Raw genomic sequence first — 12,575 nt, forward strand, 5'->3', positions numbered from 1 at the left:
GACTTTGTTTTAACCAGAAAGAAATGTAAAAGTATAGATCCTCCGCTTTAGGGTAGAAGCGTGTTCGAAAGGGCGTACAATTCGTTTACCGAGAGACTTCTTTTTTTCCTTCCTTCCTGGAAATGTAATGCCAATTAATCCGTTAACTTGAGCGCAAAGTCCGGAACGGGGCGAAAACTCCGTCCGGCTGCTTGTTGCTGCCTTGGACTGAGCAATTTCCGGCAGAGACTCAACCTCGTATTTTCCAAAGAACTGAGATCCGCGGCTTGGGTCCACCAGGGAACTGCTTGGGCTTCTCTTCTGTACCGCAAGCATCTCTAGTGCCAATAGAATATATCCAACGATTTCATTCAATGCTTCAACTATTGGCTACCTGCCTCCCGTCAGAACAGAGCTAGTATCCCGTTCCCACATTTCTTTTGTTTCTACAGTGCCTGGACCAATGAGGATCATTTCCAGTCCCATGAGGTTCCCAAATTTTTGGGAAGGCGAGCACTTCGGGAAGCTCCTACAAGTGTGCCCACTTCGTTCTTCCCCAGCTGTCGAATGGGCGGTTTCGCTGGGCGTGGACCGCGTCTGCGCCAGGTCTGCACTGCACACAATTAAAATATTTAATGCCTGTTGTTGACACTGCTCAGGTCTGGTGCATCAAGTCAGAAGCAGTCAGTCACAGGGATGGAAGTGTTTCTCATGATCCGGCACAAGAAGACCACCAACTTCATTGAGGCCAAGGAGTCGAGCACATGGTTCACTAAACAGGTAGCAAAGCCACAGGCCCTCAGTCACAGTGGACCTGGCTTTCAGAGCAGACGATGCCTTTGAAGGCCTGCAATATTTACACCTTTTCTAGTTCTCCACAACACGAGACGCGATGAAGAATTCTTGGGGGGTTGGGGATTTAGCTCAGTGGTAGAGCGCTTGCCTAGGAAGTGCAAGGCCCTGGGTTCGGTCCCCAGCTCCGAAAAAAAAAGAACCCCCCCCCCCAAAAAAAAAAAGAATTCTTGGAACAGGGGTTGGGGATTTAGCTCAGTGGTAGAGCGCTTGCCTAGCAAGCGCAAGGCCCTGGATTCGGTCCCCAGCTCTGAAAAAAAGAAAGAAAGAAAAAAAAAAAAGGAATTCTTGGAACAGTGCTAAGGAACAAGATGTGCAACGAGGGCCCCAGGCTCACTTCCTAGGGACCCATTTCCCAATAAAGATTTGGCTGACTTTTTTTAAAATTAATGTGTTTATTTTATGTATATGAATACAGTGTAGCTATCTTCAGACACACCAGAAGAGGGCATCAAATCCTATTACAGATGGCTGTGAGCCACCATGTGGTTGCTAGGAAGAACAGTCAGTGCTCTTAACCACTGAGCCATCTCTCCAGCTCTTGGCTGTCTTTTTAAATAAAAAATAAAGAACTCACATTGCTCTGATGTCATACTGCATTCTGCCTCTGCTGGAGGTGTCTAGCAGCCACCATCATGCCAGCCCTGAGCGGCATAACAAAAGCCAGAACAGGGGGTCCACAGTGAATGTTTCCCTTCTGGATGATGTCAGGCACTGCTACCCACAGAACTAGAATGGGAACAGAGGGGTCTGGGTTGAATGGTGTGGTTCCCAGTTTCCTCTCTGGGTACCTAGGCACCGCTGGTGAGGAAGTCAGAGATGGGGTGTCTACATTTGGTTGCTGGGAATTGAACTCAGGACCTCTGGAAGAGCAGTCGGGGCTCTTAACCACTGAGCCATCTCTCCAGCCCGTGACCTTGAGTTTTATGGTTATATATATTATGGTTATATTTTGTCTTGATTGTTGTATTGTGTGCCTCCTTGGATTCCTGGTCTCAAGGACTTTCGGCTGGGTCCAGTCAGGACACATCTGCTACAGCATTTGTTTCATTCTTCCTGCCTCCTACCCCCAAGGATAGCTCAACGCCCATGTACAGCTTGAGGAAGTTATGGAGGAGTCGTCGCCCCAATTCCCTGGACTTTTGGGGGGCTGAAAGCAGTTATTCTAAAGTTGTTTTTATGAGGAACTTAGAAATGGTTGTAATTTAACAGGGAGGAATTAGCTAGATTGAGTTGTAGAGTCATTATCTCATTTGGTAACTAAGCTAAAATCATATCTTTGTTTTGGTATAGAATTTATTTGTCAAAAAAGTTTAAAAGTACAAGGTTTAGAGCCAGTCCTTCTAATTATGTCAATACAAACTTCTGAGTTGATTACATATGTGAGTTAAGGGCCAAATAGCACATTCATGGCTCTGACTTTGTGAGAGCACTTTCAAGATAATATTAAGATATGAAGGGGCTGGGGATTTAGCTCAGTGGTAGAGCGCTTACCTAGGAAGCGCAAGGCCCTGGGTTCGGTCCCCAGCTCCGAAAAAAAAGAACCAAAAAAAAATATTAAGATATGAAAACAACAGTCCAGATTGTCTTATATAGATGGATGGTCTTCAAAAACGTCAGAAATCCACAAAATTTGAGACTTAAAGTTATTTATCTTTTGTTGAGACGTAGCTGCTCCTAACAGTTCCCCTTTGGCAGATTTAATGAAGAATTTGTTCAGGTAAGGCAATACTTTGTGGCTAGGCAGCCACTACACAAAGCTGCCTGTTTCATCTGCAGACTAATATTGTCCAGAAAAGGACAAATTATGCAGAATAGTTGACTGATAAGCTCTGCCAAGACAGGGTGATCGGCCCTTCAAAAATCTGCATTTCTAGAGTCTGTCAGTTGATTTTGGGCCAGAAGACTGAAGACTTGCACTCACATGTTGCTAACAGAGGACTGTGCTAGTAGAGATTTGCCGCTACAACCTCTCAGTTCTGGAAGCCGTGTTAGACTTCCTATGTGTATAGATATTTGGCATTCAAAGATTTCTGATGGGGTTGAACACAGGTTGTCTTGTAGACAACCCAAGCTGTTTAGCATTGAAAAAGATAATAAATTTGAAAGGGTAGTTTTTCAGATAGCATATAATCTCAAACCAAGATATAAGTCAGGTTTGAAATTATAGTCTTTTAGGATAGATGACAAGGTGCTTTAGTTAATGGATAAAATTGATGGACTGGGTGTTGAGTGTATGGTATGTTTTATAAATTGTAGAATGATATTTGTATTCAATTTATATGTAAGTGAAAAGGCCTTTTTTTTTTTTTATTGTATGAGTACACTGTAGCTGCCTTCAGACACACCAGAAGAGGGCATCAGATCTCATTACAGATGGTTGTGAGCCACCATGTGGTTGCTGGGATTTGAACTCAGGACCTCTGGAAGAGCAGTCGGTGCTCTTAACCACTGAGCCATCTCTCCAGCCCTGAAAAGGCCTTTTTAACTGGACCAAAAAAGGGGGAAATGTTGTGGTTTGCCCTAGGGTTATCTTTATTTTGATGCTAATTCTGCTGCCTCAAGGATGGCTGCCTAGTCACCTAACTCAGGACTCACATGACTTCACCAGAGCCTTCTCCGCATTTAATTTGTAAAATACAGATGAGGGCAGGTACAGGATAAAAGGAGACCTGTCATTGGATGAGAAGGAAGGATGGGCAGGAGAAGAGCTTGAAGGAAGAGGAGGAGATGGGAGAGAGAGAGTAGCTGGTAGACAACATGCAAGGTGATGTTAAGATTCCTCTCTGTGTATTTACAGGTTGTTATTAATGTTCTTAAGGGATGGATGATACTGGGCTTTGTATGTTTAGGTGGGCAGTTATATCTTATCAATTGGGTCAAAGGTTATTGTATTGTGTGTTCTTTCATGCATAGATTTAAGTGTAATGGAGTGTGGGGTGGCTGGTCTGGGCCACCAAAGAACTAGATAGGTAGAGAGATTGCTGGCTCAGAGAGAGGCCTTCAGCAGTGTGATATGGGATGGAGCAAAGCAGGTGAAGGCTTTGCTGACTGAGAAGATATCCAGCAGATAACTTGGGGCACTGCGGTGCCAGACCTAGAGTGGGATAAAAGACAGCGTTTTATTTTGTATATTTTCACAACAACAGGGAGTGAGTGAGAATACCCAGGAAGGGAAGGTCAGTGGCTGACAGGTTAAACCTATCTGGATGCCCTATTAGCATGGAGAAGAACTCCCATGCTGTGCTACAGATGGGTGCCCCTCCGGGTCCTCTGGGTTGAGTGTCCTGGTTTGTGGTCCAGAGCAGGGACAGAGACAATAGGAAATGGCCCTGCTCTGGCAGTTCTCAAATCTCAGATTCCCAGGGTCTGAGCTCCCTCAGCCTTACCAGTCCTCATGCCTGTCTGGTAGTGAAGGATTAAAAATTAATAATAAGCCGCCTAGCTACCCAAAAAGAAGAGGTAGGGTCTGTGAGAACATGAACTTTTCACCCCTCCCTTGCTGTACAATGGTTCCCGGAACATTCTTGCATGAAAAGTTTCCTGGAACAGCCACAATGACCCATAGCCTCCGGCCACAATGGTCCAATGGCCCTGAAAATGTCACTACCCCTAATCACAATGTCACAAAGTCCTGGGTGTGTTGCCTAGTGTTACACATGACTAGCATATGACCTAAATGTATGGGCAGTTTATGGTTTTGGAATTCCCCTCCTCCCTCCCTCTTGATCCCCCTGGTTTGTGGTTTTTTCCTTTATAAGCTCTGTGAAAATTCAGGTCGGGGTCGAACTCCTCTACTCCCTGTGTGGTGTATGAGTCTCGACCCCAGCATGCTGGCCTGAGCTCTCGTTTCATCTCGCTCACAATAAATCTTCCTCGTGTGATTACAGCAGGTCGGTGTCTGTGTCCTACTGGGTGCGCGTCTTTCCCGAGACTTGAGTGGGGGGCTCCCTTCGGGGGTCTTTCATTTGGGGGCTCGTCCGGGATCTGCGCGACCACCCAGGGGTCCTAGACCCACTTGGAGGTAAGATTCTCTGTTTTATCTCAGCGCTGTGTCTGGGTCTGTGTCTATGTTCTGTCTGGGAATCTGGTGCGATCGCTGTTTCGGTTTTGCGGACGCTCAGTGAGACCGCGCTCCAGGAAGGAGAGCGGGGTGGATAGGGATAGACGTGTCCAGGTACCCACCGTCCGTTCGCCCTGGGAGACGTCCCAGGAGGACACAAGGGGGGACCAGGGACGCCTGGTGAACCCCATCTGATAGGTCCAGAGGAGACTTTACTCCTTGACGACCGGTTTGTTAGGCAAGGTCTGCGACCTGCCGATCAGTTTCAGTGCCTCTGGTCGACACGAAGTCGACGTCGGTTTTGTTTTCTTTTTTCTCTTTTGTTTGTGCTCGTGTGTGTGAGTGTGTGTGAATTAAGTCCTGTAGTCTGTGTTTTTCGGTACCGGTTTAAGGTCTTAGTGCACTGTCTGGGCAGATGAAGGATTCCTGCCCTGTGCACGAGAGTCTTAGTGCACTGTCTGGGCAGAAGAAGGTTTCCTGCCCTGTGCACGGGTGGAAGAAGGTTCCCCACCCCGAAATGGCGCCTGTGAGTAGATGAAGGATTCCTACTCCGAATAGTCTTTTTCTTTTTTTTTCCTTTTTAGAAAGCGCACCGGGGGACGCCCTAATCGCGCAGGCTCTGGGACTCGTGAGAGACGTTCCACGAGTCAGCCTTTGTTGGGTCCTGGCTCTGGGACGCGTGAGAGACGTTCCAGGAGCCGAATTTTGTTGGGAGGACCCGGCAACGGACAGTCAAAAAGATCTGACTGTGACTTGACTTTGGAGGTTGCGTTCGGCTGCCTATTTAAGTATAGGCACGGACAAGTGTGCTTAGATGTGTTAGTGTCTGTTGTCTGTATTCTGTTTCTGTGTTTGGTATCCCGGAAGCAGCTAAGGTTAAGCTGCAGTTTGGGCCAGGTACTGAAGGTACCAGGCATCTGTGGAAATTGGTTATAGGATGCTTTGTCTTGGTCTTGTTTGTCTGGATTGTTTTCTGTGGTATTGTCCAGTGTTTTTTTGACTTTTGTTTCGTGTTTGAATTTGGACTGACGACCGTGTTTAAAATCTTGGACTGACGACTGTGTTTGAAATCATGAAACTGTTTGCTTTGTTCGTCGAAGAGTTTTACTTGGTCCCCTTAATGCTTAGTAAGAAACTTAATCTTATGGACCCCGCTCTAGTGGCGGTGTGTTGGTTGATAGCCAAAGTTAATTTTTAAAATAGTGTTTTATCTGTGCTTGTGCTCGCAGCACACAGTAGAGGGGAGCGAAATTAGCTGCGGAGCTGCTGCAGCGAGCATGGGGACTTCTCAAGTCTCACCCAATTTTTCTGGCTCTTCAGGAGCTGTTTAAAAGGAAAAGGCTTAAGGTAAAAAGAAACACTATAGAGAGATTTCTTAGTGAATTACTACACCTTGGTTCGCGATCTCTGGGAATCTCATGGTGGACAGCTGAGATAAGCTGGAAAAGGATTTAAATTTTGCTTGGGAGCAAAGAATCTTAAAGGCGGAGTTTCAGCCGGTATGACACTTAGTGCATAACTGCCTAAAAGATCAAAAATGCTGTTAACAGGCTAAAAAAAAAAAAAAAAAAAGGGACAGGCTGTGTTAGAAATGCTACAGGAAGAATAATCTAAAAAGGCTGAGAGCTAGGTGGGGCTATAAGGAAAACAAGAATAGGAAAGGAATTTCTGACATTTGCTCACAGAAGGAGAGCACTCATTTAGAGAAGTTCTTTAAGGAAGCCTGCCTTATCTGCTGTCTTTATTCCAAGGGAGGAGTCAGTCTCCAGCACTAAATTACTTGGAGGTAGCCAAGGTCAGGATTAATGTTTTCTTTTCCATGGGCCTTTAAACCCAGTGAGACAGTTTGGTAAAGGGCTACTACTGAGGTCCTGATAGCCCCAGGTGAACTGGTTACAATTCTTTTATCAGCCCCCTGGCATCTAGCAACCAGGTTCTAACCATCTCTCCATCCTTTTGTTATTAGTTGTTACTAGAAGCCTAGTGTCATTTGGAGGCTGGTTCTCTTGAGAGGCAAAGCCATGGAGCTGACACTGACAATGGCCTTTTTGTTCCAAGAAAGGCCTCCTGGTTTAGCTGTGTGACTAAATGCTGTTTGCCCTCTTCGGTAGACTCTATTCTCAAGATTCTCTTGTTTTCTCACCATCCCATTTGATATGCTTGTTAGTAACTGTTACAGGTCTTCTTTACCACTGAGGAAAGACGGAATCCTACTAGAGGCCAGAAAAAAAAAAAAGGGTTCCAACACGCATAGAAGGCCCTCACTTCTGCCTGCTCTCTTCATACCCCTGAAGGTAGGGAGTGCTCCAGGTCTGTCCCCAGGCTCCAAGGGTGGGTCTCCTAGGGGCTGGAAAATGCCCCACCAATCTGGCTAAGATAAGGAAAAGATATGAAGAGAAAGTTACAGAAACTTGAAGGGTTAAGCTAAGTCGCTGAGAGAGTTATTGTAAGTTGATGCATGGTTCAGGGTCTGTGCAGAAAAGTGGACAGCACCTAATAGCTGTAGAAGAAGATGCAGAGAGACAGAAAAGAAAGAAAGAAAGAAAGAAAGAAAGAAAGAAAGAAAGAGGTAAAGAGTGCAGGAAGCTAGGGAAGAAAAGAGACTAAAAGAAGAGGAAATTAGAGAGCTAAAGAGAGATAAAAGACAAGAGAGGAACATATACTGGCCACAGTAGTTAGGGAACCTAGGAAGACAGTACCTGGCAACAGAAGAGAATTCCTGGCTAAAGATCAGTGTGCCTAATGCAAAGAAAAAAAAAAGACACTGGGTCAGGGACTGCCCCAGAAAGAACAAGAGGGGACACTGGAGAGCCTCTTGGTCCTAGAGTGCTGGCTATGTACAGAGATAGAAGGGAAGTGTGGATGCAGGGACCCAATGCTCTGTGCTCCTATGCCCCCCTCCAGTGGGCCAATATCCAAAGACCTTGGGTACAGGGGCCTACTGGCAACGAACAATACTTATGGACTGCCCGAAGAACAGTGGACCTTGGCGTGGGCCGGGTAACCCACTAGTTCATAGTCATCCCTGACTGCCCCTATCCCTTGCTCATGAGAAAATTGCTCTCCAAAATGGCTTGCATGGGCTGAAATGGCTGGGTGAGGCCATGTGTATGCATATCTACAGACTGTGTATGTGGAGCTTAAGACCTGTCTCAGTGCACCAGTACCTGATGCTGGGAGACGAATGGCTTAGCGCTGTTCTACTTGGAACATATCACTCCTGCCAGCCGGGCACTAACAATTATCACCCAATCCAGGACTTAAACTGTGATAGAGTGGCTGATGTTCTGCCTTTGAATAGAGTGTCCCAAAAGATGGGACCACTGGTCAGCTGCCATGGACTAGATTCTCCACCTGTTGGGGGCAATCTGGTCACCTTGCTGCCCAATCCTGACCTGGAGCCACCACAGCACGAGTGTCAAGCACTGGCAGAAGCCCATGGGTGGAGGAAAGACCTCTGCGACTGGCTGATTGACCCCTGCTGAAAGCCGAGGCTACCTTGTCCACAGACGGGAACAGTTCTCTTCATGAATGAAGGTCAGAGACAAGTGGGTGCTGCCATGGTGGACAACACAATGTCATCTGGGATGGCTGAACCTCTACCCCCCAGTACATCAGTGCCGCAGATGCCTTTGCCATCTCTTGGATGCCCTGGTGAAGCCAACAACTGTGAGTACTATTCATTGCTCAGGATATCAGGAGGGAAGAGATTCAGTGGCATGGGGCAATAACGAAGCAGATCAAGCGGCTCGAAAAATGGTTATGCAGGAGCCCATCCTGGTTGCAGGCCTGCAAGAGACAGCCACTGGGAACTGGGATCGGACTAAGGGATGGCCTCACTTAGAAAAGGCCCAAATTGCTTAAAAGATAAAGGACAATGGCACATTGAGGGGAAAGCTATACTTCCCAGAGAACAAAGAAAAGACTCACTTTGCCAAATACAGAAATGGACTCATTTAGGAGATAAAAAGTTTGTCCAAGTAGTTAAGTGTATGTAATAGACTTTAAGATTTTAGCCAGAGAGACAGTAGAAAGTATAAGGTATGTCAATAAGTGAATGCTTAGCAAGCAAACAGGGCAAAGAGACCTAGAGAGTTTGGTGAAAAGTCGAAGTGAACTTCACTGAGATAAAACCAGAAAAATATAATCACAAGTATCTCCTAGTGCTTGTAGATACTTTTTCAGGAATAGATAGAAGCTTTCCTCACCAAACAAGAGACGGCCTCTGCAATCATCAAGAAGATACTGGAAGAAATCTTCCTCCGATTTGGAATGCCCAAGGTAATCTGGTCAGACAACGGCCCTACTTTCGTTGCCAAGGTAAGCCAGGGTGTGGCCAAGTATTTAGAGGTCAATTGGAAATTACATTGTATTTACAGACCTCAAAGTTCAGGACAGGTAGGGTAAATAAATAGAACTCTAAAAGAGACCCTGACCAAATTAACCATGGAGACTGGCACAGACTGGGTGACACTCCTTCCCTCTTGCTCTCTTCAGAGCAAGAAATACCCCTTCCAGATTCAGCCTTACCCCCTTTGAGATCTTATATGGGGCCTCAGCCCCCCTGACTGTATTAGATGATGTTACTGAACCAACATGTCATAGTGCCATAGTAATAATGATTTGTGTGCCAGGCTAAAAGACCTACAGGTGATACAGAAAGAAATCTGCTCACAGCTGACAGCAGCCTATGCCCCGGAGACCCCTGAGACATCCCATCAGTTCCAGGTTGCAGCTACACTGAGTCCAGACACTCGAGCCTCGCTGGAAAGGACCGTACCTGGTGCTGCTGACCACCCTGACAGCTGTCAATTCTCAGCCCTCACCAGCCGTGTACTAGCTGTTGGGGCTGAGAGCTGGGACCTAGAGGGAAATTCAGTCATGTTTGTCCTGGGTTCTATCAAGATAGGTGTGGGATAGGCTTGATTTCCATTACAAATGATGTAACATTGCATATGTTAGTACTCTTAACACTTCTTGGGACTGTGCCTCAGGGATCACAGTCCGTATAAGCTTAGAAGTTCTAAAAGCTAGTCATGACCTTGGTGGATAGGCTTGGATAGTGTCCAGGTTAGAATCCTCATGTTAAGACTACAATACCAAGCTGTTATGCTAGATGAAGCTGAGTTCTCCATGAAGTTCTAGGATTAGAACTATTAACAAAAAGAAGAAGTGGGGAATGAAGGATTAAAAATTAATAATAAGCCGCCTAGCTACCCAAAAAGAAGAGGTAGGGTCTGTGAGAACATGAACTTTTCACCCCTCCCTTGCTGTACAATGGTTCCCGGAACATTCTTGCATGAAAAGTTTCCTGGAACAGCCACAATGACCCATAGCCTCCGGCCACAATGGTCCAATGGCCCTGAAAATGTCACTACCCCTAATCACAATGTCACAAAGTCCTGGGTGTGTTGCCTAGTGTTACACATGACTAGCATATGACCTAAATGTATGGGCAGTTTATGGTTTTGGAATTCCCCTCCTCCCTCCCTCTTGATCCCCCTGGTTTGTGGTTTTTTCCTTTATAAGCTCTGTGAAAATTCAGGTCGGGGTCGAACTCCTCTACTCCCTGTGTGGTGTATGAGTCTCGACCCCAGCATGCTGGCCTGAGCTCTCGTTTCATCTCGCTCACAATAAATCTTCCTCGTGTGATTACAGCAGGTCGGTGTCTGTGTCCTACTGGGTGCGCGTCTTTCCCGAGACTTGAGTGGGGGGCTCCCTTCGGGGGTCTTTCAGTAGCACAGCCCCACATTCTCTATGCTCAATGTGTTCAAGGTCAGAGCAGCTTCAGTACATAAACCGACAATTCCAAATTCAGGAGAGACTAAGGAATATTTTGGAAAACTGCTATAAATAAAGGATCAGAGACCTGACTGAGCAGAAAATACAAATCAATGAAATTGAAATGGAAGGTTTAATAGTTGCAGGAGCAGATTAACAATAATTTCCCCAGGCTGGAGAGATGGCTCAGTGGTTAAGAGCACCGACTGCTCTTCCAGAGGTCCTGAGTTCAATTCCCAGCAACCACAAGGTGGCTCACAACCATCTGTAATGAGATCTGATGCCCTCTTCTGGTGTGTCTGAAGACAGCTACAGTGTACTCATAATAAATAAATAAATCTTAAAAAAAAGAAAAACCAATAATTTCACCAAAATCTTGGCATCTAGATTGGCCTCTTCAGGAAATAATATTTAGCTCCTAAGGACTGAAACTTGATCTCAGCTAAAATAAAGTGCAAAATGGGTCAGGTGTATGGGGCCAGAAGGGGAACTAGGTAACTTAAAGCCATGTGTGGCTAATAGAGCCATGAATTTATGGGGACGTGATTTGTTGTGGCATCAGTGGAAAAGAGATGAACATTCCTCCAATCTCCATAAACAAACCACTGAAGTGGAAACTTCTAGATCCTTTGAAAAGTTAGTTATGTCAGATGGTGTTTTTCTGGGGACACAGGTGAAAGACTGTTTTCCTGAAGCAGGCATAGGCGAAAGGATGTTTTGCTATAGCTGACTTTTAAAGGACCCGTGATGGAGCATCAATATGATCCCACAGACAGTGGGAGATGAGCGCTGAGCATCTGTCTGGCTTGCTATGTAGTCTTTGCTAATGACAGGCGTGTATTGGTTTGTCTTACATAGAGTTTGCTGAGCTCAACTTCTGGTAACGCAGTCATTGAGAGAAACGGGCCCAAGAACTGCTTTTGAGGGCTGGAGAGATAGATGGCTCAGTGGTTGTGAATCCTAACTGCTCTTTCAGAGGTCTGAGTTCAATTCCCAGCCGTGACATGTTGGCTCACAAACATCTTTAATGGAATCGGATGCCCTCTTCTGGTGTGACTGAGGACAGGGACAGGCTACTTATCAAAAAGAAATAAATCTGGAAAAAGAAAAAGTGTTCATTGGGTTTGGGGATTTAGCTCAGTGGTAGAGTGCTTGCCTAGCAAGCTCAAGGCCCTGGGTGTTCGGTCCTCAACTCTGGAAAAAAGAAAAAAAAAAAGAAAAGAAAGAAAGAAAAAGTGTTCATGTGGTTCCTTGCAGCAGCTTCAACTTAACACAGCCTTGCCTCTGGCTGGTTGGTAAACCTTGCTGTTCTTTCAGGATGGACCTACTGGTTCCTGCCTGGTGTCTGCCTGGGGAAAGGACTGGACTGTTAGTTGCCAGGTCTTATGTGGTATCTGCCTGCCTAGAGGACTGGTCTGCAGCTGCTGAGTCGTATGTGGTATTTTCTATGGCACTGAAATGATGCCAAAGAAACTTGCGTTTGCCCTCAAAGAACTCTTACAGAACAGGTCCACTTCCCCCATATCCTGATAACTTTTCCACCATATCTGCTGGGAGCTGGGCTAGAGGAGAGGTTGAACCCTTATTAAAAGAAAGTTACAAAAATTATATGGCTTCAATAATGTATGCTTTTAATCCCGGCAAGAGGCGGGCAGAGGCAAGTGGATCTTAGTGAGTTCAAGACCATCCGGGGTTACATAGTGAAATTCTCTTTCACTACCAAAATAAAGGCAGCTGGAGATACACCTGAGGAGTTAAGAGCTCTGGCTGCTTTCCCAGAGGATCTGGGTTCAGTTTTCAACTCACTCACAACTTGTACCTCTACTTCCAGGGTCTCTGATGCTGTCTTCTGGCCCCCCAGGAAGCGCATGCAATGTGACAGACAGATGTACATGATGTA

At 45.9% G+C, this 12,575-nt stretch overlaps 1 long non-coding RNA gene across 2 annotated transcripts; it reads left to right on the forward strand.

Annotated features, from left to right (window-relative positions):
• The first annotated feature begins 4,581 nt into the window (after nucleotides 1-4,581).
• On the forward strand, nucleotides 4,582-10,551 carry LOC148003034 (uncharacterized). Of its 2 annotated transcripts, none has more exons than XR_015631933.1 (2): nucleotides 4,582-4,855; nucleotides 9,529-10,551. It is a non-coding gene; the product is annotated as an uncharacterized LOC148003034 (long non-coding RNA). The 2 variants fall into 2 exon arrangements; XR_015631932.1 differs by lacking the exon at nucleotides 4,582-4,855 and adding an exon at nucleotides 7,062-7,188.
• Nucleotides 10,552-12,575: the final 2,024 nt, after the last annotated feature.

This window comes from Rattus norvegicus, chromosome 10, assembly GCF_021556685.1.
Source record: "Rattus norvegicus strain SHRSP/BbbUtx chromosome 10, alternate assembly SHRSP_T2T, whole genome shotgun sequence".
NCBI classification, from domain to species: Eukaryota; Metazoa; Chordata; class Mammalia; order Rodentia; family Muridae; genus Rattus; species Rattus norvegicus.